This window comes from Vanessa tameamea, chromosome 10, assembly GCF_037043105.1.
Source record: "Vanessa tameamea isolate UH-Manoa-2023 chromosome 10, ilVanTame1 primary haplotype, whole genome shotgun sequence".
NCBI lineage: Eukaryota > Metazoa > Arthropoda > Insecta > Lepidoptera > Nymphalidae > Vanessa > Vanessa tameamea.
In genome coordinates this window covers 4,194,052-4,221,685 of record NC_087318.1, presented here as the reverse complement: position 1 = coordinate 4,221,685, position 27,634 = coordinate 4,194,052, and the positions used below count along the sequence as shown (strand labels likewise).

General features: G+C 31.4%; 1 protein-coding gene across 1 annotated transcript in view; it reads left to right on the top strand.

The window, feature by feature from the left end:
* The window catches only part of Cad86c (Cadherin 86C), a 100,052-nt gene that overhangs the window by 18,507 nt on the left and 53,911 nt on the right, over window positions 1–27,634 (top strand). The window contains exon 2 of the mRNA XM_026644612.2: window positions 11,597–11,693. The gene's annotated coding sequence lies outside the window, so the exon portion shown is untranslated. The remainder of the gene's footprint in view (window positions 1–11,596; window positions 11,694–27,634) is intronic.

Sequence of the window (27,634 nt, the reverse complement as noted above, 5' to 3'; positions counted from 1 at the left end):
CGTGAATATCTGTTTATAATTCATCTTTTTCTCTGCTAAGAAGGGGATTAACATGCGAAAACCTATATTATTATTAAGAAATAATTCTCTCATTTCCCACCAACCCGTCGTCAAATAGCATAACGAAATAAACTCCAGGTTGTTTCCAATATTGATTTGTTTGATTAGGTGTTGATATTTTTATTTCTATTATAAGCAAAATAATGTTCATATAGGTTAGTTTTAAGAACACGTTTGACTCATTATTTTACAAAATTAGTTTCATTTAAAATTAAATTATTTGCAGGAAACAAATTAAAAACCAAAATAAAAATACTCAACGTTTAGGCAATTTTTTATGAAGGCTTGTACAAAATTACGAAACATTACATAATCTGACCTCTATAGATCAGATTCATATCCACCAGCAGTCACTTATCAAACATCCTATAAAGATAAACCGATATTCCACAATGGTGTGGTCGAAGCGTCCGGACTGCGATCATAAAACTTAACTCGCGGTGGCCGGTCCGTCACACGTTTTTATGACTTCGTATTTGTACATAGAGCAGCACAAGTTTTGTATTAGGAAAATATATATAGTCAACACTTATAAATCAATAAGTTGTTTTAGTTTCATATATTGTATCCACCTGGTGACGTATATCTTTATTCAATCGAAGATGAAATATATCTTTTATATATTTTATCATTGTACATTAAAATCCAGATTATTTTTGTTTGTTTTCTTGCATTATTATCTTCTTAACTTCTCGTTTACGACCGTCAAACGACCTCGACGTATTTTTTTTTATCGCTACCCGTATAATGTATACTGTCTTTAAATAATACGATAAACCGGTTTAGTTTATTTTTTCAATTATTCCATTCATTGGTTCAAGTTCGAAATTCCTTTAGTATATGTTTTATTGTGTCTTGCGGGCCGGATGTAGACGTACTTGTTTGAGGTCGCTTGTATTCATTTCATTAACAGCTATACCTTTAGATATACCTATGTAAGTAGTAATCATTTGCATTGCCTTTTGCAAAAGTAAAACGTTCCTCAACCTATCGATATAATTACGCCATTTCGACTCAAACCTACTTTAATTCCATACAAGTTCTATACAAGTAAAATCATATTCTCACGAAACCGAATATTTAATTTATTTGTGAAAGTATTCCGATTTTAATTAATTTTCAATTATTACAATAGCCGAAAGCAATCACATTTGTGATTATTTTATACGCACGAATACGTATAAATAAACGTAACAGGTAAATAAGAAGTTTCGTCATTGCCATCGCAAACATTTTTATGCCGTCTCGAATTTCGATATAACCGTGAAGTGAGCCTATGAGAGTTTTATAGTTCTCGAATACATTTTGAATGCATTTTATCTCCCGTGTGCCGTCAATCAATGTTTTGAAACCAAGAAATCTTCGCTGTAAAATCAGTAACGGAGAGATTTTTTCGTCAGAATGCGTATTCGTAAAACAACTAGTCATAGTTGGCACCTTAGACAAAAGAAACACATTGAGTTTTTTTCAAAACTTTTTATGTTAGATTTAATTCATTATATTGGAAGTATATTAATGGCATACCTATACTATAATAGATAACTATACTATACTAGTGGACAATGGTAAAGTGAATAAGTGAAGGATATATTGGTATATATATTTTGTATAGTTGTCGTCTGCGACTTCTCTCGCGTTTTAGGGGTTGGTTATGTATGTGTTAACAAAAAAAATGTCCTTCCTTGGAGTTCAAGTTTGCTACATACCAAATTTCGTCAAATTCGGTTCATTTGTTTGGCAGTGAAAGAGTGACAGACAGACAGACAGATAGAGTTACCTTCACATTTATAATATTAAGTATAGATTTTGGAGCATTAGTGCAAAAAAACTGTAATATCTTCTCTTATTATCTGTACTAGCAGTAATGATTTGGACAGTAGATACTTTTAATTCTGATTTTGTAAATATTTGACGACATGAAAATAAATGAATCTTAACATGGTTAACGTCACACATTTAAAGACGAAGAAAACAAAAAGTTCTGTGTATTTTATTTTGCACATTCGGCGTGAGTTTGTAATGTTTTCGAAATCACTTGTCCATTATGAGCAACACATACTTTATCTTTAAGATGAAACTAAAAAAATTAAAACGAGACCCGGTGAACGGGGCGGCAATGCAATCATTAAAGTCCTAATGGCAGCTTAAATGGCTTTAAATCACGTAATCTTGCTGCGAGTTTTTCAAGAGTGCGTTTATACACCAACATAATCATTGAACAAGGTTCGAAGTCCAACGTATTTTATTTATGTGAACTTAAGAATTTTGAAAAGTTATTGAACAACTAAATCAATGAAAAAATAATAATTATAGGTTAAAAGTATATCGGAGCATATTCAATCTAGAAAGAATTTGACATTTAATATGACTGACATAGCCAGTAAGGCTCAACACGTGCGTTCATTCTTGGCGTGGGTGTCAATATGTTTGTAACAAAGCGGCAGTCGAATGTGAAGCTGGATTTATTTCATTTCTAGCTTATAACTCAGGCCAATACGTGACCGATGCTCACGCCTACGCGTGCTAATATATCTTAGGAGTGAACATACAAGATGATTGCAAGCTTACGATCGCGTACTTAGTAACATGCATTTGCATACGCCCGGAAGAAAACATTTAAACTAGTTTTACTGTTGCCGTCTCTTTCTATCGGTCTTGCGTTAATGAGGATAGTGGTCAATTGGAGATCTAGTCATCGGGTAAGCTTGGGTTCATTTATAATCGCGCGAATTAATAATTTAACGCTCCTAGGCCTATGAAGAAAATCTTCAAATATCGAATTTAAATTTTTTGATGATATTAATAAAAAGTAAACTGTTACGGTTTCCCGGTGTAAGCATCCGTTCGGTTATAGTTATGGGTTCCGAGAAAATATAGTGAGCATTCCACAGCACTTAGTAATACGAAACGGTAGCTTTGTGAGAACCAAATGCTAAATGGCTAAATAATCAAATTAAATCGATGCATAGTATTTGGAACAATAATAAAACCCACGATAAGTATACACCTATATTGTTCATGATTACATTAACATGACTCTATGATTTGTGCTCGTTGAATTATATCCAGGTGAAATGGTAGCGATTTTCACATACACTACCGGGGTCATATCAGACTACTATTAATGGCTAAAGGTCACGTGGAAAGGTCATATCCTGTTCTGCCCGCTTTCTACAGCTCTGATTTTAACTGGTGCAACTTTGCCGCCGTCGGCCATTTAAAAGGTCAACTAAAAAATGTTATCTATTTTCAGTCTTACTCTAAATTCTATGGAAAATGTTGCAACTAAATACCATTTGATACGGATACATTTTATATTAAAGAGCAATTTACCTAACGTTTAAACGTGAAAGTTATTTAGTTTTTGTTACTTTTCATGATTTGTAATAAACGACAACAAGTTTTTTGGTTTTTTTTATTTTCGTTATACAATATCTGAATTAAATGATGCATGACAATTAATAGTTTCTTAGCTATTTTATATTTTGCAACGTATTCAAGACGCTTTAAGTGAAACCAGCATGGAACCCGGAACGGTTTTGATATGCGCATCGTTTATCACAAACGTGAAGTTAAAAATTCATCGAGGAACATCAGGTTCGATGGGAACTCGTGGATTGCAATTTTGCGGCATTGATTACTTGATAGACTTTGTCGATGAGAAACGCTGAAGCGCCGCGGGTCCACACATAATATCATAAGTGGTTAGGGACTTTAAAGGACTGCTATCCAGCGATAGCCAGTATTGCGTTGTTCGCCTTAAATGGCCAACTTTTTGTTATAATGAATTTCATACAAGTTAACTTTCTACTGTGAACGATTGCGCCCCCACTTTGCAACGGTTGCATCATCGGCGTAATTACATCCAAAAAATAATGGAAAAATTAAGAAATAATCTTCGTTGTTCCTTTCATGAATTGTCTTTTTATACTTTTTTCTATGTTAATTCTGTATTATTTTAGCTCTTATGTACATACATATATGAGGTAAAAAACCTGCTTTATATTTCCCAAGAAATATAATTATACATCATTTTTTAAATATAATTCTCTCAAGTCATTTGGCATCTAAGATTAAATATGTAATAAATAAATAAAATGTAACTTTTTAACACGTAACACTGCGTTATGTAATTTAAAAACGCATTACAACGACTCTGACTCCATTTGACGGAAACCAAATATTTGTGGAGTAATAACCGAGTACACATAAATGGCCAAATACAGAGAAACAGGAACCAAAGGTTTCGATAACCTGTTTAGTCTTAGAACTATGCTTACGAAAGCGGTGTTAGAAAAAGTTTAGTAACAATAGTCTCGACTTAGCGAAGTCGATTAGATCGGATTTATCGAACGCATTTCTAAATAGATAGGATCGTATGGATGCTTACATTGAATTAATTCGATACATCTAAGATAAGTACTTCCTTGATTCTAATTAAGAAGATATATTTATTGAAAGACATTTTATTACAATACATGCTATTCGCTTTCTATATAAATATAAACATTCAAATAATTGGTATCTGAAATGGTTTACCGTTATTACAAAAACTTTGTTTAATGATATATGTTTCAAACGCGTGTGAAAAGTTTTATCGTGTACGCAAAGTAAAGCATTCGTAACAGAAGTGGGAAAAGTGGCATCTACTAATGAAAGTGATTGCGTGTTAGACAGTTCACACGCCTCCGCTTCATGCCAATTATTAGACATCTATACATAAACTAAAACTGGAACGGGATTGTATGTTTAATTTATTTTTTATTACGTACAATTGTTTCCTTTAACTATACAATAAAGAAAATTAAGCTGGCAACTAAAAATATATCAATATTTATAAATTCATAACATTATCTTTGACCCTAAAAATGTTTAAAATATTTTGTTAAGTATCAAGATTAAATCTTATTTAAGTGTTTGTGGAGCCGTTACGTGAAAATTTAAATACAAAACATATTCTTAGATTTACAAGATAGAGACAAACACGCAAACAATAATTAATGCGTTACTTTTTTTTACTATTGGTAGGATTTTCGCCGAACACACAGCTTTGTTGTGCCGTGTTCCGGTTTGAAGATTAAATGAGCAATTGTAATTACAGGCCTACGACAAGAAGCGTAACATATTGCAATCCAAGGTTGACACTGAATTGATGGTGCTGTGTAATGTTTTTTTTTTAAGTCTCATTTTTTATGACAATGACTCTTGCCAATTGGGTGGCATTTTCCTCAACGTTTTCGTATAAAAAAAAAAATAATTGGTAATAAAGATAGGCAACAATATAACGTGATAGCGGCATCGATAAAAAAGTTTTACCAGTAAAAAATATTACTCGAATACGTTCAAAATACTATAGCTATACGAAAATATTCACGAGTGAAACCGCTTTACAAGTCTTTATCGATTCCTTTTTAAAAGCAACTATTACTCACAATTAGTTGTTTCGAAATTTAATAAAACTATCAATTCAACATAATACTAGAGAGGCAACCATTGAATGGTTAAATTAATAAATAGGTACTAAATAAAAGTTGAGGCTTTTTAATTTTAAATGAATTTAGTCGTATACTACATAAACATATTTTATACACTTATTTATGGATCGCTCTTCAAATATGACAATACAATATTCTTTAACGACTAAAAAACAGTTTGGTTTAATGTTCAAACAAGACAGCACTGGGCTTGACTAGACTATACTGTTAACAATTTTATAAAAGTATAAAGAGTAATATTTTCATGAGCAAATAAGAATCGATTTCGAATATCGGTCACAGAAGCATCAGGTAAGTCAAGAAAATAATTGTAATGATGTTAACATATGGTAAGAAGAACTGCTGCAGGATGCCTTGAGGTCGTAAACTCGTCCATGTGCGTACTAAAGCGAGCTTATTGTGGAAAGCTGCTTGCCTTCGGTCTGCACTCAATCCGCGCGTAAATACCAATCGTTTATATTACATACATAATTATACAACTGTAACTCTTATGTTTTTAAATATAAGGACTAATTTTGCTTATCTATGTATGATAATATGGTATGTACGTAGCCGTGGATTCTCATAGCAGTAGTAGAACAAATAGTACGTTTCTACTACCGGTAGTTATGTAAAGGATGGTTCACATCATTATGTCACGGTTAATACCATAACTTTAATTTTGTTATTCAAATGTAGGAATACTTTTTTTTAATTGTGTAATAAATAATTATATTAAATAATAAAATACCAGTATTAGAACAATGAGTTTCTCATTACAGTAAAGTTACATAATACGCATTAATTTCTATCATCTGTCATTTTTATTTTCTTAATTAAGACGCGTAATCACACATTGTGATGCAAATGTCAGAAATTTAATGTAAGTTGATCTTCAAAACGTACAAACGGTCAATCCATACACGGTTCAACGTTAAACGGTTAATGCATATTTTATTAATGTATGTAATTGTCTATATTGGTTTTACGATTTGATTCATGAAGGACGCGTCGTGTCCGCCGTGCGTCGTGGAGTTCATTGAATTGTTTTTTTTTTTGGAACATCGATTATGTATTCGTCACTATGAAAATATCAATATGCCTAATGGGGTTACGCGTCTTTATCACTTATAAAACTTCTGTTTTTGTACAGATTTTTGGACAATATAATAAAATAAAACAGTAACGAGTTTGAACGTATTACTAAATAAATAAAAATTACCATTATAACTTTAGAATGGTTTCCATGAAAGATATTTCTATTAAAAATAAAAAATAAAAAAAAAATTCTCTAAGAATTAGACCTACTTCGATGCTTTTAATATTAGAGTTTTGTCGAAAAAATAAACACCTACATATTTCTAGTAGATCGACTCTGTATATCTTGAACCATTTGTTGTTTCAAGATAACAACATTTTCAACGAATAATTTATGAATATTGTTGCCATACATTTAAATAATTAGTAAAATAGTTACAACTGAGCTTTTAAGTTATTATCAAAACTGTAAATGGATACAATTTGAGTTTATTTATAAATCAATTGTAAAACACAGTCGTGGCGCTTGAATAAGCTGTACGGCTGTAAATTAATAAATTCGTAGAAAGGTAACCTAATCTTACTCGTTTGTTGTCTGAATTAAGAGAGATATCAAATTGTAGGTGTCGATTACGGATAGCAAAATACAATGATTGTTGCGATTGTAAATTAATTACTAGATTGTGAAAACGACACTTTCTATATCTTCATCAACAAAAACTAGTTGCAGTTTGGCGTTTGCTTGCGCAAGAATTTGACGCGTAAATTGCTACTTATTAACAATGGCCGCGTTCTTGCGCTATTGTTAAGAATAAAACTTGTCAAACATTACGATTCGATTTGAAGGCGCGGTTGAAATATAGCATAAGCAATTAACTACATTTCAGTGGAAACATTTTGTATATTTTAATATTACACGTTTATGTTTCCGTAAAATTTTAGTTGAGTTTGTGTTTAAGCTTAAGATAAATCAGTCATCACAAAACGTCAGGTCACTGTCTATTTCACATATACATACATTTATTGTATTTTAAAATGGTATACGGCAACGCTGTGGAATATGCGTTACTTGGTGGTAGGGCTTTGTGCAAGCCTGTCTGGGTAGGTACCACTCACTCATCAGATATTCTACCGTTAAAAAACAGTACTGAGAATTGTTGTGTTCCGATTTGAAAGGTGAATGAGCCAGTGTAACTACAGGCACAAGGGACATACATCTTAGTTCCCAAGGTTAGTGGCGCATTGGCGATGTAAGGAATGGTTAATATTTCATACAGCGTCATTGTCTATGGGTGATGGTGACTTACCATCAAGTGGCAAATATGCTCGTCCGCTAACCTATGCCATAAAATAAAAAATATATATCATAATTATTTTAATATTTAAACAACTTTATACCAGATCTGACCTAAAAAATATGACACAACAAGTATATATTTTATTATGCAGTGCGAGTACATTCCGGCTCGAAAAATAAAATGTCAATAAACGCCCACTTGAACTTTCGTTACCTACGCAAACATTGACACTCCTTTTTAATCTTAAATCTTCCGAAAACGCATTTAATCTCGCTCACGTTTCGCTAAAAACTGTATAGTTCTAGCTGAGGTATAGCTTTGTTCAATGCACCGTTATGTTTAACTTCGTTTGGGCATAAATTTTGAACAAACAAAACATCCGTTCGAAGCCCTTTACCAATATGAAGAATGCGTTTTCTGTATAAATATTTAGATTCTCTATCAACATTTCACCTTTGGTTTGACCGACAGATTTCGTCTATTTATTATATTGTAATGAGTTGCTTTGCCTGGCTTAGCCTGCTCAGGTGTTTTGTGGACAAATATTTTTAGCCCAGAATAATCTTTTATGAAGAACCAATTGTAAACATTATCTGGATCTGGAGTTAAGGTATACCTAAGATGATTATAAATAATAAATATTTAAAGGATTTTTATAGATGATAGATACAAAGACAGAAAACTTTTACACAATATACTTTGGCCTTAAAATCGATGATTATTTTAATATACGATTTATATATTTACGTTAATTTGACATTATATATGTATAATATCTACGATAGATTATCTAAATAAATATCTTATAGATCTTGTCCTTGTCAAAATATTTTCAATGAGGAAGCATTTTACAAAACATTAATATTTATGTTAGAGACGATCATTAATAGTCTCTAAACCAAGAACAATACGAAACGCGAATGTGGTACGCCTGACCAATAGTAATATAGCCCATATTGTGACCGTCTCTGACATTAATAAAATAGTATTTATTGTATTGACGTATGTATCGGTAGTATGTGTATTTTTTTTTATTGGAATGGAATTGTAAAAAAGTATTGTGCATAATTTAAAAAATATGGAACTTTATTGAGATTATTGTATCACTGCTAGAGTACGCAAATATCATCTTGATTACGTTTGATGTCTTATAACGATAACATCAATACGAACAATTAGCCATTTAAATGAATTAGACCTCTATCGTGTTTTTTTCCCCAAATTTTTGCCTTCGTTATAATTTTAAGCTGGTGTCTTTCTTAAATCAAATACTTTTACTTTTATTTAAACGAAAACCGAATTGGTTTTTACTATAAATTTTATATGTTATATTTAATTGTTATTAAGCCAAAACGCTTATATATAAAAACAACTTTAAAATATATTACAAACAGAGACAATTTAAGCTGTGTAACTTCACGCAAAGACTATAATGATGTATCATTTAATGTTGAAATGTGTTTCATGTGATGCATATCACACATAAGATCAAAATGTCATGCATTTATAATTGAAAATTACATAATTAAATTATTCCGATGCATTTAGGTATAATTATTTGATTAGTTAAGGGTTTATTTAAAGTCAAGATATGAATAAAAATGTAACTACATTCGTATTCATAGAGCCCTTTGACATTTAACTTTTAATGATACCAAGTTGAGTATGGAACGCGTATGCAAATATGAAGAGCATCAAGGAACTTGAAGATTCAAGTAATGAACTGAATATTCGTAATTACGAATATAAAAGATGTGACGTTCGGAATGTTACTCGAATAAATACGTCAGTAAATAAATACTACAGTTTTCATAATTAAAAGCATGTATAAGAGAAGGGGATATATCTGCATGAATTTAATTATAAATAGTATTTATATACATATATTTCTTGTTTTAATGTCGCAGACTGGCCTATTGACCACCCGATGGTATGTGGTACCACTTACCACTAGGTAAGCCTGTAGACATTTGTACTGTAAGAAATAATCATTACTCACGTCACCAATGCGCCTAAAACTTTAGGAACTAAGATGTTATTTCCCTTGTGACTGTGAGTTATACTGGCTCATTCGCCTTTCAAACTGGAACTCAACAATACTAAGTATTGCTGTTTGGCGGTAGAATATAATATAATAGTGGGCGGTACTTACAAAGACTTTCTATTTCTTTGTCTGACGTCATTTATTTATTATTAACAAAATAATTAAAAAGCACGTTTCGAATTATGATTGATTCTCGTTTTATATTCATTGTTTCTCGAACTAATTGTCAATGTACATACAAAAATTTTCCTATATGAGATATCGATAAAGTATATACATATTTAATGGCATCAATTAATAAATAAAATTTCATAATAATTAAATAACGTATAAATGTTATCTATATCGCGATCGTGAATCTTGAACAACGTCGATAGAAAGGGATTGATGAACGATACGGTTGATTATTATCTCTACAAATCCTTAATTAAACAAGATCAACATTCTCATTATCACGTTTATACTTTCATATGAATGCCTCGCCATCTTAGTGACTAGGATATAAAGCTATACATCTTGAGATCCTGAGTTTAACTTTCGGGTTGGGCCAATACTCTCTGGTTTTTATTTCAATTGATTACTTCCCATTTGATGAAGATTACAAAATTTATGAATATAATACGAATTTAATTAATTAATGAAGTGTTAGTTTTATGCGCGTATATATAATAAATCCAATCCTGGTAACCATAAACCGTAGATTTTTCCCGAAAATGTTACTATCAACAACCATTTTCGTGGGGATATAAAATCCTCACGTATTCATAACAATAGTCTCAGTTCGTGGCTAATTAAAAAACAGTACTCATCCTCCTCCTTTATCCCAATTTTACTTGGGGTCGGAGCATCATGTCTTCTTCTTCCATACTTCTCTGTCGGACGTCATCTCACAAGTAACATTCTTTCTAACCAAATCGTCTTTCACACAATGCACTCTAAAAAAATTATATAATTTTCTCTGCAGAATTGCTATTCGCAAGGTATTATTGCGTCGGCAACTGTACCACTTATATTAATCTTTAGGTATAAGATATACGGGCGTTGGCGGTACGCACTCCTTGGGCACGTGCGCTTAAGCATTAACACTACAATTATGTATAAGCAAAGTCACGACATGCTACAAAAGATTGTTGATATAACATTACTACTGGCTGTCTGGAATTTTCATTCAAAGTGGTTTAAAATGAGCTGAGACAATTGTAGGTTTGATTTAAATTAAGATAAACTTAGGCTACTTTCAAAACTGTAAAGGCACTCGTTATATTTGGCGTGATTAAAATGTTTGTGATTACTGTTCTTGAATACGATATTGCCTTAAATTATTTAATATGAAATAAAAATTTATATGTAAATTTTTAAAAACAGTTACAGAATAGTCTTTTTTTTTTTTTAATAAACTACGAGTCATTGCGTCGTTACATCTAAATGCTTTATATATTACTAGTTAAGCTTTCGCCGTATTATCTAACTATCGCAAAGACAATGGACGGCGCATGCGTAATGCGTTATCTCAAATCTACCTCTTGCCACATTCAACTCTCCTAATGAGAAGACTGTTCCAATTCTCTATGTATATGCTAATTGAAGAAATAGGAACAAGAAATTTTTCTATTCTAATATCTAATTGAAGTTAATTGAATGCGTGGGCTACAAAGATTTTGATAGAAGTTTTTATTTTCCAGGTGTGCGGATAAAAACGTAGATACAGTTTCCAAAGGATGAGGAGTAAGCAACGAAGTTGGGATAGCTTTGTCGGCCTGGATACACTGAAGTCAACAGGTGAGTGAAGTTTCGTAACAATATATGCGTGTATCATTGTATTGCCAATCAGATGGGATACTCCTTGTAGTATAATATTATCATAATACAGTATTAGGTTAGAAGAGCGTACTCTTTCCTGAAAGGCCGGCAACGCACCTGCAAGCCCCCCGGTGTTGCAGATGTCCATGGGCGGTGGTAGACACTTTCCATCAGGTGAGCCTCCTGCTCGTTTGCCACCTCTAGTATAAAAAAAAAGTATAAAAAAAAAAAAAAATTAGGTTACAAAAACACAAATAATTATATGATTAATTAAATCGGATAATGCATTCTACGAAATAAAAGATAAAACAGTATATGGCAAATATTACGAGCAAATCTACATTAAATTAATTTGTATATACATGTATTTACTTTGTACTGTAAATATCTTGTTAACGGCTATTGTATTCTAGCAAGCTTATATTACACAAACGTCACAAAAATAAAGGCAGTGAATAACTAGAATTGACTGATAAATGTGTATTTAGATTTAAATCCTTACGAAATTTATACCCATCGTACATTTATAAGCATTTGCACATTGTCGTATCACATTCACGCTGTCCTGTATGATTTCCCGATTTAAGACGCTTGTCAGAGTAGAGCCACGATACATTGCGGATTATAGTTTTTTTTATGAACGTCATGAAGGCAGTCAACCAGATGGGACACCTGTTAGTAAGTGGTCACATGCCAAAGCACATTGACATGTAGATAATGTCAATTTATTTATTATTAACAAAAATAAATATAAAACACGTTTCGAATTATTGCATGATTCTCGTTTTATATTCATAGTTTCTCGAACTAATTGTCAATGTACATACAAACAATTTGCTTTATGAGATATCAATAAAGTATATGTAGATTTAATGGCATCAACTAATAAATACAATTTTATAAACATTAAAGTATTTGGAGCTATGATACATTGCGGATTAAAGTTTTTTTTATGAACGTCATGAAGGCAGTCAACCAGATGGGACACCTCTTAGTAAGTGGTCACATGCCAAAGCACATTGACATGTACCTAATGTCAACCGTGAATTTGCCAACTTAACAAAAAGTATACGATATGTAATAAAAAATAGAAATGCACAAAATATTAAACATATTTTTCTTTGTTAAATTTCAAAGATTTTTTGGTAATGAGTTTTGCCGAAATAATTAAGTCACTGTCAATGTTCGTGGTAAAACACGCGACATTAATCGTTTATTGAAGAACTTTTATTGTAAGTAGTTTCAAGCGACAATGTATTGCCACGATATCCTAAAAAATGAGAAATTATTAGTAGGAAATAGTATTGTAATAGAAAGACTCTTTCTTTCTACGTATTGTAATTAAATATGAATATACTTTTGGTCATAAGATACGTCGTAACAGACGAGGTTCTATACGCTCGAGAAATTTTGAAAGTGTGAAAAGATCTTATATAATTAAAAAAATATACAAAAAAATCTTTATTACGCTCATTTTCGCTCTTACTATTTTTTCCAATTACTAAAAGTATACTTTACGTTAATCAATATATCAAATATAACCAGGGTTTCGCCTTCACTGTGTGCGAGAGGCTTAAATTGTATCGTCGAAATACATCCTGAGAGCAGGCGATAAATAACAAACAAATTACTTTGTTGGCACAAAACGTTGCTACACGTGCGACTCGTGCGAATGACATTTGCATGCCTGAGAAATGTATACAGGACGCTTAAACTATATGAAGAAGGGAAAAGGGGAATTGTCGGATTTAGGTATATCGTTATTTTCTTCGTTTTATCAAATCAGTGTTTGCACTATTTATTTACATACTAAAAAATAAGTATTTTTTATACATTATTGTTGAAAATACACTTTTATTTGTAATCCTATTTTATTAACATATATCGTTTACGAATAAAATCTTATGACAAAATAAGGTTTTATTGTATTTAAAGTATGTAAGTAATACGAAGTTTTAATTTAAAAAAAAGTACATAATATTATGTTACATATAAATTACACTAAAATAAAGATATTTAAACATAGATATAATTGTACATAAAATATAAATAAGATTACATATTTATTTATTTATATATAATGATTATATTAAAGAGATGAACTCAAATGTCTCAAACATTACCTAATAATATACTTCTTACTCGTGATCATACGTAATGCGTAACAATAACATTTTACATTTATGAACCATTCATACATTTTAAGCGATAATTACTTACAAAAGACTAATCTCGGTCGTCAGAGTAAATGTACTTTTAAAGCGCTGTAAATCCTTTATGAGCGACAATGAAGCTAAAAAAGAGCATAATGGAATATAATGGGGCTAAAGAAAGTCATGACATTAGGTAGCCACAATGTCTCTCCTTACTTTAGATTTTTATCTGGAGTAAAGAGCAATTTACTTGAAGGTAAAGCGGAATAATTTAAATAGTAGTGGTGCATGACTTTTTATAACCAAGCAGTTCCTTTAATCTTAAATTCTTACGAGGAATTTAACAGAGTTCTAGAAATATAAAAAATAGGGACACATATGGATATATAAATATTTAAAGGTCTACAGCTGAACATCGACCTCCCCTAATTGACGCTACTCCGACCGGTCCTGTGCCCTCTGAATACAACAGCTTACCGCTGTCTTGTCTATCTTGTCTGGTCAAATATGCCTCATTCGAGGAGGTTTCTTTCTTCAAGTAAAAGGAAAAAGTGTTTCGAACGATGTATGCCTCTTCAGCCTTTACAGTATCAAGACCAAGAACGAAGTCGATTAGTACTATTTTTAAAACTGTAAAAAATATATATAGTGAAATATCTAAGAGATATGAATAACAAAAATAAACAAGTCTTATAAAAAAATATACATTTAGTTTTATATGAACATAGAAATTAGTTATATTATTAATATACGGTTTATTAGAACTTATTATATTCGGTTTATATTCGGTTCCAACTCGTCTAGTTACAAGCTCGACTCGTAACTTAGTATTACAACCAATAAATCTACTTGCCATTTCCAGGCGTAATAAATTGCTATCTTAAAACCAAGCTGCATTAAAAAAAATACGAATAGTCCTATGGAACTGACCGAAGCAATTAACGATCTTCAGAACCAAGCAATAAAAACACAGATTTCTCGAGAAATAGGATGTATTTTTAAACTCTATAATTACTTATTATCATATTTAAAAGCTCTAAGCAAAAAAACAATTAGTTTTGTTTTGCTATTTTTATTTGAATGGAAAAAAATCTGGAATATATAAATATTTTTACCACTTAACGCTTTATATAACAGATATATATATTTTTTATATAGATAAGCGGAATCACTTTCATTGACATTGAAATATTAAACATTCCTTAAAACTCCAATGCGCCTCCAATTTTGGGAACTAAGATGTTATGTCCTTTGTTTCTGGAGTTACACTGTCACACTCACCATTCAAACCGGAACACAACAATACTTAGTACTGCTGTTTGGCGGTTGAGTATGTGATGTGTAGATGGTACCACCAAGTAGTAGGTATTAATATAGAAACAAATAAATCAATAGTTTTGGCCGTTTAGAGAGAATAAAACAAATACCCAAATAATGGCAACCCTGATCTATTGTTGTGAAACATTGGTTTTCGCTTATCTGCAATCGTGACGAGTGCAATCGGCTTAAGCTATTCGCATACGTTTGCATACAGACTATAAAAAGGACAGTACTTTGAAACATGTGTCCGATTCAGAGAGTACATCCACCTCTGAGGAAATAAATCTCTAATTTACGTCAACGGTACAAATACAACCAATTAAAATTAACTCTATCTACAAATGTGGATTAGTTAAACAATTCCTTTTTATATAGTATTTTAAGCTTTTTATTTAAAACTATTTTTAAGTTAATTTCATTCTAAAACATACTAAAATGTAAGTTTAATATAATTTATTATCACTGAATAATTTCCAATCGTTATTATTACTATTTGCACTGTGTGTCATTAGGACGTGAATGCTAAGACTGCTTCACAGTTTTGCCGCTCGAGTCCACCATTGCCTTTTCTGCCTAAAATGTCCTTCCGCATAAACTCGTTATAACATAGCCGGGGCTTTTCTACTCGACTTGCCTATTTGAGCTAACTATGTCCTAATAGGATACCAATAATACTCAACACTTTTTTGCTTCTGACATATACTTCATTGAGTTCTTTAATGAGAATCACAAGGTCACGATAGAGGCCATGGATTTCAACGAACTTTATGTTCCTGAGTATTAGAGGCGAATTATTACTCGGAATAAACAAAAAGTATAGAATCCCTTTGTTGTTTCTGCTAGTTTTATGATCTCATTTAACTGTCGAGATTATAGCTAAGATTATTTGGTACACTTAAATTATGTAAGTTTTTGTGAAGAAAAATGTCACGTCAGACGAATAACCGGTTTCGGATCTTAGTGAAGTTTAACTTTAATGGGAGTTTAAAATTATTGTTTCGCATATGAAAAGCAAGAATAGTCATAATAAATTTAGTCAAATATAAAAACTTATAATATAGTTTATGTAGTTAGGTTTTTACGTGACCATTGTTTTTCAATCTTTATATAAATTTATTTAAACTTTCATACGTATAAACTTTAGTAAAAGAGTTTACTTATGGTGGGTTGCGGGCATTCAGTTTTTCAACTTCTCAAACTTGGTAGGTATAGTAGCTTTTCAATTGTTTTGCTGTCAATAACTATGTGTAAAGCATACATATAGAAGTAATGATGCAACGTAGTGTTAAAAAGAAAACTTATTTTATATTACGACCTCCGTGGTCGAGTAGTGTGTACACCGGTTTTCATGGATACGCCGCTCCGAGGTTCGATTCCCGGCCGAGTCGATGTAGAAAAATTAGTTTTCTATATTGTCTTGGGTCTGGGTGTATGTGATACCGTAGTTACTTCTGATTTTCCATAACACAAGTGCTTTAGATACTTACATTGGGATCAGAGTAATGTATGTGATGTTGTCCAATATTTATTTATCGTATCATATTAATCTAACCAATACGCCAACGTAACAATCACTAAAAATGTTTAAGGTATAATAAACAATAATTTCGTAACTGAATTCATAATTTGGCAACAGAGCCCACACAGATAACATTTCGTATTTAAAAACTAAACGCTCACCTAAGCCCTCGCGCTTTGTTTTATACATAGATTAGTGAAAGTCACCCATTGTTAAACTAGTGATCGATACATTATTATTACCAACACCAATTACTAACATTTGTATCTAACTTTTAATACATTGAATATTGGAAAATAGTCTTTACTAAAAAGGGTTTTTATAATTTTTTTTGTATAATTTTAAATACGCTAAGGGTTAAAGTCGATTGATTTCTGTTATCATAGTTAACGTTAACATCGAGCAAAATACAAGTGCTTAGGTTTCCTTAAAAGGTGTCTCAGATTGATTATCCGGTCTAAAGCAGATACTTAACGAAGATAAATTGATATCTAAATCTGTATACATTATCTGGTTAAAGGAATTTATTCTCATTCAAATAAATACTATTAAGAGCAAAAAAGCTTAAATGTCATTTACGATTCGCATCGCGTGACGAAACCACGTTCGCCGTTTCAACATTAAAACATCAATCCATCCACGATCGAATGTAATGTCTCTATTATTTATTTAGAATTAAATTTTATGTTCGACGTGAACCCGCTTACTTATTACTTAATAGCCGATACAAATGTCCCTATCGCCCATAACTTCCAGCTTCAAATGTATACGGGCAACTGTCAGCGAATTCAACGCAACGGCATCGAATCTTGTTCGAACGCATCGGTTTACGACATGTGCTTGTCATTGACAAAGCATATTGAATCAGCATCAGACAGCGTTCTTTGAAGCGGATAGCACATTAATGCGTTCGGAATAATAAATATAATATGCACATATTATCCATATAATTTAAAAAGTCATATGCGATAAACGGACCTCCGCTGAGAGAATGGCTCCAGCGTTCATATTTTTTTGCCATTTTTGACATTGTTCGTAACGGTATTTTAAAGAATTGCCAGGTAGATTTTATCACGTTTTTACGATTACGGAGATTATGCGAGGCGGCGGGTTATAGGCACGTATGAATCATGTAGAAAAAACGCGCAATGCTAAATAAAGCGAATTTATTTATGAGCAAATAACCACTGAGACAAGTTACTTATTATATTCTCAATTAATATGCAGACAAGCAGATAGACCACCTGGTTGTATATCTTTTTTTTGCTTATTATAATTTTATTACAATGTAAAAGCATTACCTAAATTTTAAGGTGCTTATGTACCCTAAGCCGTAATGAGAATTTAATTTTTTAATGAATAGATAGAAACGCGTGAAGTCCAAATTTAAACTTGGAACCGAGATTGTACCGTTTGTACAATTTCTTCCTGCTAAAGTTATCATTAAATAATACTTTCATACCTTTACGGTTCGTGATGGTTGCGACCGACAATACTTTCTATAGAATCACTATAGCATCTTTTTACTAACGGCATAGGTTATTATAATGATGACCACATCACATCGCATGATGTTAAGTAACTGTAATACAGCAATGAGCGGATAGTAGTTAAAATTTATCAGAATAAGGATCACATTTGCTTGAAGCAAATGTGTAAGTATTGTTTTATAAACACGAGCTGTTTTAACATAGATCGATACTTGGAAATGCATGCGATGATATGCCGTTTACATTTTAATATTACCACATGTATGCAATTAGTAGTAGTTTCTGCGATTCGATTATTGACTAGGATATCCGATATCCTGCGGATGCCTCAATATAATGGGAACTCTGTAGGCGTACGCGTTGTTCAGGCTCGAAATAAATACCGAGTGTATAAACGAGTTAATCAATAGTTTATTCAAGCGTTCGTCAAGGGATGTCGCCTTTAATAATAGTATAAAATAACTCAATACCTCGACGGTATCGATTATTATCGATAAAAAATAAAAGTAAGCCTACATTACTCACTTACTCTAGCTCACCTTTACAATTACAAAAAAGAAAAATGTTTTATGCCCGTGTACAACTCAATTAAGTTTTTTATAGATGATAAAGGGGTGAGTGTACTTAAATGAATTGTTTTAAAATATTGACTGAAGCTTAAACTACACGATACGATGATATGAAATTTGGAAAAATATTGACAATTATAATGCAATATTTTCTTTTGTTCTTAAAATGCTAATACTTATAATAAAAATAATAAATACGCTAATAAAATACGATATATTTCTTTAATTACTTTTGTTAAGAATTGTATTAATGAATTCCAACAGTAGGAAGTATACGTATAAAAAGAATAATTAAAAAAAAACTTATTCAAATATAGAATTGTAATATGTAATCTTGGCCTAGTTTTGATCATCATGTATAAGCAGTCAACGTACAAATTGTACAAGTCGTTATTTATGCCTTTGAAATTGAAACCTAAGACTGCAGCTACAAACAAATTCGTCGGCACTCGTTATAACAATCAGCATGCATCATCTTAGACCACACAGAGAGTATCGTAGAATTTGTAATGTATAAAAACTTTAGTTTCGCAAGACTGGCACGATCACTGATTCTGCTTTTAACCGGCTTCACAAAAAGGAGCTGGTTATATTTGATGCGCATGATTTATTTTATTTATGTTCAACGATTACTTGGAATTCGGCTCGAAGACCAATTTTGATGATTAAAACTTCAACCCTTTAGGAAGATCCTTAATAATATATATATATATATATTTTTATATATATAATTGATACATAACGTTTTTCGAAAATCGAAAAAGAAACGAGGTTTTTTTCTTTTGAGGATTAATTTCTCGATAATGTGACAGCAGATTTCAGTTATTTAAACTGTATAATTAAAGATATTTCGAAAATCATATTCAGTATCCTAAACTTTATATATAAAGTTCCGTATTTTATTATTAATAAAAAAATATTATAGTTATATTTATAGTTACGACGTTTCAGTCGCTTTTAACAAGCACATAAACAGTTGGGGGCCTTCATATTATTGTATGTTCTACGTTTTTTGAGACCATTTTTCATTTGTATAATATTTTGTTGCTTTTTTACATATTAATTTATCATTCTGCTTCACTACTCAATTTAATTATAAAATTTTATATGGTTCTGCATGCTTTTATCGCTTTTTTTATTTATATAACTTATTAATTCATACTTTTACGGCGCACAGAGCGTATTGTTAGGATGAAAACAGCTGGGGCACTTAGTCCTCAGATGCATTAGCGTCGTAGGTACAGACGAATAGATCATGTCAATTTGTAAATAAATAAAGTATTGAGTTTTAAATGATATATTTTAAATTATTTTTAATCTCACTGTACAAAGTATGTTCTTACTGTACTAAGATAACTTTAATTGCTATAATAATATTGTAACACTTAAAAGGAATTTATTTTAATTAAGTCGACTTTAAAAAAAAAATACACTAAGCGGAAGATAGCTCAATTAGGTTTTTTAAAAGGTTGTATTACAAAATTGTTTGAAGTCGGTGTCAAAAGTTTGATGTAGGTACACTTTTTATTCCACATTAAAAAGAAGGTTATCAATTCGGCCTCATTTTATTTTATTTTACGTTCCGATATTGTTTTATTTTATCGGTTATATCAAAAAAGCTTTTAGAATTTATAAAAAAAACCGCCGTTTTGTTATTTTTAGGCCGTTTTTTTTATGAAAATCTTAATGTTATATTTAAACTAAGTGTATATTTAAACTAAGGAGTAAGGGTTAATTAATTATAAAAAATGACACACTTATTTATAGCAAAATAAATCATTTCGACAAAAAAAATAATCATTAATTTTACTTGTCAATGTGCGAAATATCTTCTTGTGTAAGATGAACAAGTTCATATCTTCGATGAGTTCATGAAAAACGCGCGATGGAAAGTTCTTGCGGAAAACGAAGCAAAAATTCGCGCAGTAATCAAGGCAATATATAAATATAACGGTATATGGGAAAACCGTCTTTATATCTTGTTTGCGACGAACGTTGACGGACATGCACAAACGAGTTGATCCAACGCGATACAACCGACAAGATTAACTGGCCTCAAACCTGAAGCTAGTTCTAACGAAAAAATATTTAACATGTCGAGCTGAAATCAGACTTACCAAAATGTATAAAATATAGATGAAATACTTATGTTACTAAATGAAATCTGCTAATATTTGTAAATGAGTCTTCTGATGGTATGTTGTCACTATTGCCCTTTGACATTGTCACTGAAATATTAACCAATTCTCAAATAACCAATAACCCACCAACCTTGGTAATTAAGGTGTTATGATGAGTGGTCACACTGTCACTCGTTCTTTAAACAGGAATACAATAATACTAAGTATTTCTGTTTGGTGGTAGATTGTGTAATTAGTAAGCGTTTTTAACTAAGTAGATGGGCTTGCACAGAGTACTATCATCCAAATGAAGTATGTATTAATATTCAATGTAGATCATAAAATCGTATTTAATAATCATTGTTAATTTTAAGTTCTAGTCCATTTTATTTAAGTGAATTTTAATTGTAATGTAAACTTTATTATATTAGCAATTAGCTTAACATAAAATACTCAAAGAATGTTGAAAATTGTGTAAGAAATTCCTCATTCCTGGACATACTCATATAAAAGAATATATTTTATAAACGTGAAATAACAGAAAATATTTAAAGGAAAATAAATCTTACGTACATACACATTGTAATTCTTTAAGATAATCCATATTAAATGAAGGAAGTGTGTCTAATGGAATTACAGTGCCTTTCAAATAAACCTCAACGAAGAGATCCTTGAACAAAAATAAAAATACTACTTCGATGCTAGGAATATTCCGCATATTTTACAAGGCTGCATAAGGTCAAATTCCTCTGCATAGGATGTCTATGGTTAATGTAAAATATACGCTTTTCTGAGTAACTACTTTACGATTCATAAATTTTATTCCATAGAGGTACGAGTGTTTTTTTTTCTATTAATATTTTTATTTTTACTTCTGAGAACATTTATAACAGATTCATTATAATGAAATACTTTATGTCAATAATATATAACAAAATCGTAACCTTCTATTGTTTTTTAAAAATATCATTCTTTTTACGTATAATACGTACAAATTTTTTAATCCTCACATATTTCAATGGTACTTTTTCAACGTATATTGAAGTAAAATTATGCAATAACCACACTTTGCTTTTATAATTCTTACACCAGCTCCGTCAGCGGAAACAGGTTTATCGATGTCTTGTCGACGGACGTGACGACGACACGCGCTCCGCATAGCGCTACAACCGTTTCGACATACTAGACGCTTTCTGGCAGGAGTCCCTTATGACATTCGTCTCATTGAACCTTCAAATGAGTTCCCCTTTTCTCATGTAGTCTGACCCTCAAACGATGACGCTATCAAGGCGGTAGGACCAACATAAATTGTTAATTTAGAATATATAAGTAAATAAAGGAAATAAGCAATAATCCTGTTTTCATTGACACACTTATTGATTAATATTATGTGAATTATACATTCACAATCAAAAATGTATTCATGTACACATAATTAAACGAAATACGTATACATTTTACATAGGTTTTGCAATGTTATACATATTTACTAACATAAATATGTAGAAGTAGCTTGTTCATTGTGCATTTAGAAATTTCTTCTGTTTAATATAAAGAGACTTTGTTCGTCTTCGCACATCAAGGTAGTCCTACGCGCAAGCAAAAATGAACTTTATAGTATGTAAATTGAATAGTAAAATAAATATCAAATTTCCATATACAATAGACTCTATCAAAAAATTACAAACGAAAAATCGTTTCAAAAAAAAAATCATTTTATTATCTTGTGCGAATCGTTGATCTTAAATCTGCAGATATTACAGATAATAGAGTGCGATGTCACAGATAAGTGAATTCAATAAGACATGGTTTATTCGAAGCGTGCAATTTGTGTTTTAGATTTAACGGCATCCGGTGAACGTATATAACATGTAAGCACTTGTATAATGTACGTAAATAAATCGTGATAAAAATTAAGCCTCAATAGCCCAGCGGCACACGAACTGTCTAGCAATGTGAAAGTTACAAATTCAATTTAGACTTTATTTGCGCACTACTTTTAATACGCATCGCGTCAAATAATTTGGCAATTGTGTCTTAGTACGAATATTTTTAAATCAATCTATAGTTATTTTCTTGTTAAAATTCAAAATATAACACTAAAGTAGAGCCAATAAGACTTCATAAGAAACATAACATTGAAATAGTAGTTTTGAGAACAGAAAATGCCTGTTAATACCTGTACTGGGAAAAGACCTCGTCCTATTATGGAGAAGGCTTGGAGTCTATTCTACAACGCCCACTGAAGCAGTTTGGTTACACATGTAGAATTTTTCACTATGTGTTCTTGAGCACGTTTTTAATCATTATGTATATTTATGCTCTAAATATAAATGTGATCGAAATTTCAAATACTTAAATCTCAATGTCGAATACAGAAGCTGTAATATTTTCTTAAGGTAAATAATATGTTATTAGTGAGTTATTGCGCGAGCACGTTGGTCGATATGTGTCCGCATTAATGTGATTAATTTTAATATTACGAAAAACATTAATGTAATTTTTAACGAATATCAGCTGTATTATTTTCGATGCGTAAATTTTAATATAATTTCTCTTTAAATTTACTTTTTTAAATACAAAGCTAGAGTAGAACTTATTGTTTAAGGTCATGTATCACGCAGTCACGTAAAGGCTTCATTTTTGTAAGAAAATAACAATAAATCTTTGAATCGGAATATTAATAAATATTTCGATACACACATTTAGAACTAATCCCGTCAAATATGTTGATTTAATTATCTTAATTCCAAATTATTCTGATGAGTTAATTATTATAATTCTTTATTTCTGATCCGCATTCCATCACGCTATTTGTCGAGGAATCCTGGATAATTTATCGAAACTTTGGCTGCATGATTTTATAGTGTCTTTTTTACTATGAACCGTCTATTAACGCGAATTTCAATTAAATAATAATACGAATTCAATAATTTTAACGTCACTATTAAAACACTAAGTAATTTATTTCATACAAAAAGTTTGCGTATATTTTTAGTAACTCGACTTATACTAATCGTATATATTTTATATACTTATAAAATTCAATTACTTTGCTTTATTCAGAATAACGACAATATTATCTAAATATAAAGACAATATTAGCTAAAAACTATATTTTTATTAAGTCACGGTCATACATAGTACAATTATAACAAATATTCATAACTGTTAGTCTAAATTGAAAAGCCTCGTAACTGCTTGGCGAGTGATAAATAATTCTAAATTCAGGTGTCCTGTTTTAAACCTAACAGCGGCGATATTAGAACTATGTCGGGTAAAGTACAATAGTCTTTGCGTAATTGTATTATTTATGCGGTAATAAATTTATACTTTCTCAATTCATTTCGTTCTATTCGTAAGTTCATTTGAACGAGTACGATTCGATCTACTCTTTTGTTTTGTCTCGGACCCTTGACTATTCAACTATTTAATCGAAATCTCCTTATTATTATAAACTTTTGTCATAGGTATATAATAAATATTTTCAAATCACAAGGCCTTTTGTTAAAAGTTTATTTTTGTGCGTATTATATAATCGAATTTTTCATAATTTATTTTTCTAACTCGGCAGCGACGAAAGTCATTCGAAATCTACGATAATGTTGTTATAATATTGCATAGTTCAAAACATATGTTAAGGCAATTAATAGTTTATCCTACCCTATTTATTATTTGTTTATTACTGAAGAAGGCATACAATTATCACAAAATAAATAATTAAAACATTTAAAATATACATCAACCAAACATATCTACACATAATATCACAAGATCACAAACATAAGCAGACGTAGACTAAAATGATAAATCAAATTGCGCAACATTAAGAATTTATATAGAAAAATTAAAAACAAAAACAAACTTAATATAATTTAAAATAAAGTAATTAACTTAAATACATATTATTTCCTGTTTAGTTTTTTTAAGATATTGCATTTCAATAAACATTAATCAAAGAGTAATTATGTCCAAACACGTGTTTTATCATTCAATGGTAACGAATACGACTTATGTAAGTTGTTGCCTTATATCAACAAATCAGACTTCCAATTATGTAAGTTGGTTCTCAAACTTCTTAAACAGATTTATTGTAGACGACTTGAGGTCGACACGACAAGTTGACGATATTTGAACAACGTATTAGTATAGTATGAAACGAGATTAGTAGTAATTTCTAATGGCACGACAGGAAGTCAAAGTTGAGTAGCACATGCACACATACATCAATTATGTAACCGCGTAAAGGAAAATTAGATAAAGAGAATGTGTACTATAATTACAAGGATATTATGCAATAAATATTTTAAGAGTGATCATTTCATGCAAGTGACCTTACTAGGAAACAGGGCTTTCCCAAAGAAACAATAAAAACGACATATGGCATAAATCCATGCGCCTTTTAAAATAATAATCAGCAGCAGAACTCGATAACTGGTACCACAGTAGCCTTATTCACAAGGTTCAGCCGGACGAACAGTTTTCGTTGGTACTAAGAATTTCTTAATATAAAATCTTAGTAAATTTCTATTGCCCTCTTCGGCTTTTGTAGCTTCATAAAGCAGCTACAAGACCAATGAGGCACTTCCAGTAATCACTGAAGCAACCACCAACTATATAAAATACGAGCTCCCTTTTTTTTTCTCGCTGGAATAACGCTTTACGCGCTTCCCCACGTGATGTTAAGTGGGGGGGTATGTGGCACCGGAATACCCACTAAAAAACAAGCGGTACCCTCTCTGTCTTTCGGCAGGCGCCACGAGATCGCTTACGCATGCTACCGTGACGCCCTGACGGTCGGCCTCCTATGCGGGCCTCCAACACCTAGAGGGGCTTCTCGGGGTACATAATACGAGCTCCCTACCTCAGCTTTGCACGTGTGCAATTTATTAATAAAGAAGTTGTTATGACATAAGTATCATTTGTACCCTATAGCACTCAGGAACAATGTAGCTTTCTAATGATGAACATTTTTTTAGAATTGCACCATTAGTTCCGGATATTACCCTTTACATACAAACAAATAAATTTCACCTCTTTATTATATTAGTATAGATGGATTATCATAAGAAAGAGGTCATATCGCTGTCGGTTGTCACGTGATATAACAACAGCCATTGCACAGTTGATCATTCGACTGTCATAGCACAATAACTACACCATAATATTTTATAAGTTGAAATAAACAATGGTAGATAAAAGTAATTCAAGATAATTTATAAATGTCGACCGCTATTGTTATTGTCTAGCCTATTATTGTAGACATATTCAAACGATTTCACTTAGCAATTATAGAAGCCCATTGAAAGCTATTATATCGGTGTTGAATATTACGATATGTGAATTTGACATCGATATCATTCGATACTTTGATATTTCGGATTAGAATTAACAAGTGAAAATTTTAAAGCAAAATTTCGAATTATATTTTTTTTAATTTAATTATGACGATTAAATTAAAAAAATATAATTTGAAATTTTGAATAGAAGAGCCAAGATGACCCAGTGGTTAAAACGCGTGCATCTTAACCGATGATTGCGGGTTCAAACTCAGGCAAACACCACTGAATTTTCATGTGCTTAATTTGTTTTTATAATTAATGTCGTGCTCGCCGGTGAAAGAAAACATCGTGAGGAAACCTACACGTGTCTAATTTAAACGAAATTCTGCCACATATGTATCCACCAACCCGCATTTGAGCAGCGCGGTGGAATATGCTCCAAACCTTCTCCTCAAAAAGGCTGTTAATTTAATGTAATGTAATTTAATTATGCAATATTTTATCAACAATTCTATTTCTCACGAATAATTATTTTGATTTCTATAACCTTTTGACGACCTCCGTGGTCGAGTAGTGTGTACACCGGTTTTCATGGGTACGCCACTCCGAGGTCCCGGGTTCGATTCCCGGCCGAGTCGATGTAGAAAAACTTCATTAGTTTTCTATGTTGTCTTGGGTCTGGGTGTTTGTGGTACCGTCGTTACTTCTGATATTCCATAACACAAGTGCTTTAGCTACTTACATTGGGATCAGAGTAATGTATGTGATGTTGTCCAATATTTATTATTTATTTATTTATAACGACATCACAAACAATTCGCAGAGTAAAACAAGTAATACAGAATTATGTAAGATCGGAGACGAGTTATCGGAGCATAATGTGATTTCGAAACCGATTGACCAATCAATTCTATCGTAGACAGAATATTGTGACCGGTCCTTTCATTTGTAGAACTAGTTTAAGATTGCGATGTTGCTCGTTCACTGTAGACTATTATTATGTTCGTAATATTATGTATGATAGCACAACAAAATCTTTAAATTGTTCTTAAGTAATTCATGGAAGGTTTAAGGTATATGTACACATTTTTCTACCGATACTAGGATAGCAGACGATGGATGGAAATGTTCATCTCATTCCTTTAACCATCAACGTTGTAAACATCAATCCTAACACGGGAAAATAGTATAATGATAATACGTATTTAAACTCGTTTCTTCTCTTTCTTTCTTTTGTTCTGTCTCGCTTGTGTTATCGTATCAAAGATGAAAAATATTTCTCTTAAGCGATAAAATAACTGGACAATTGAATGATACAGACTACCTGCTCTCGGCGCCTACCGTAACTAAAGTAAAAGTAATTATCTGCATGCACAAATAACGGATACTATTATTTCATCTGATATATCATAGTAGTAATTTTCATTGTAACGGCTCTCTGACAATGTACTTATACAACTGGAAAAT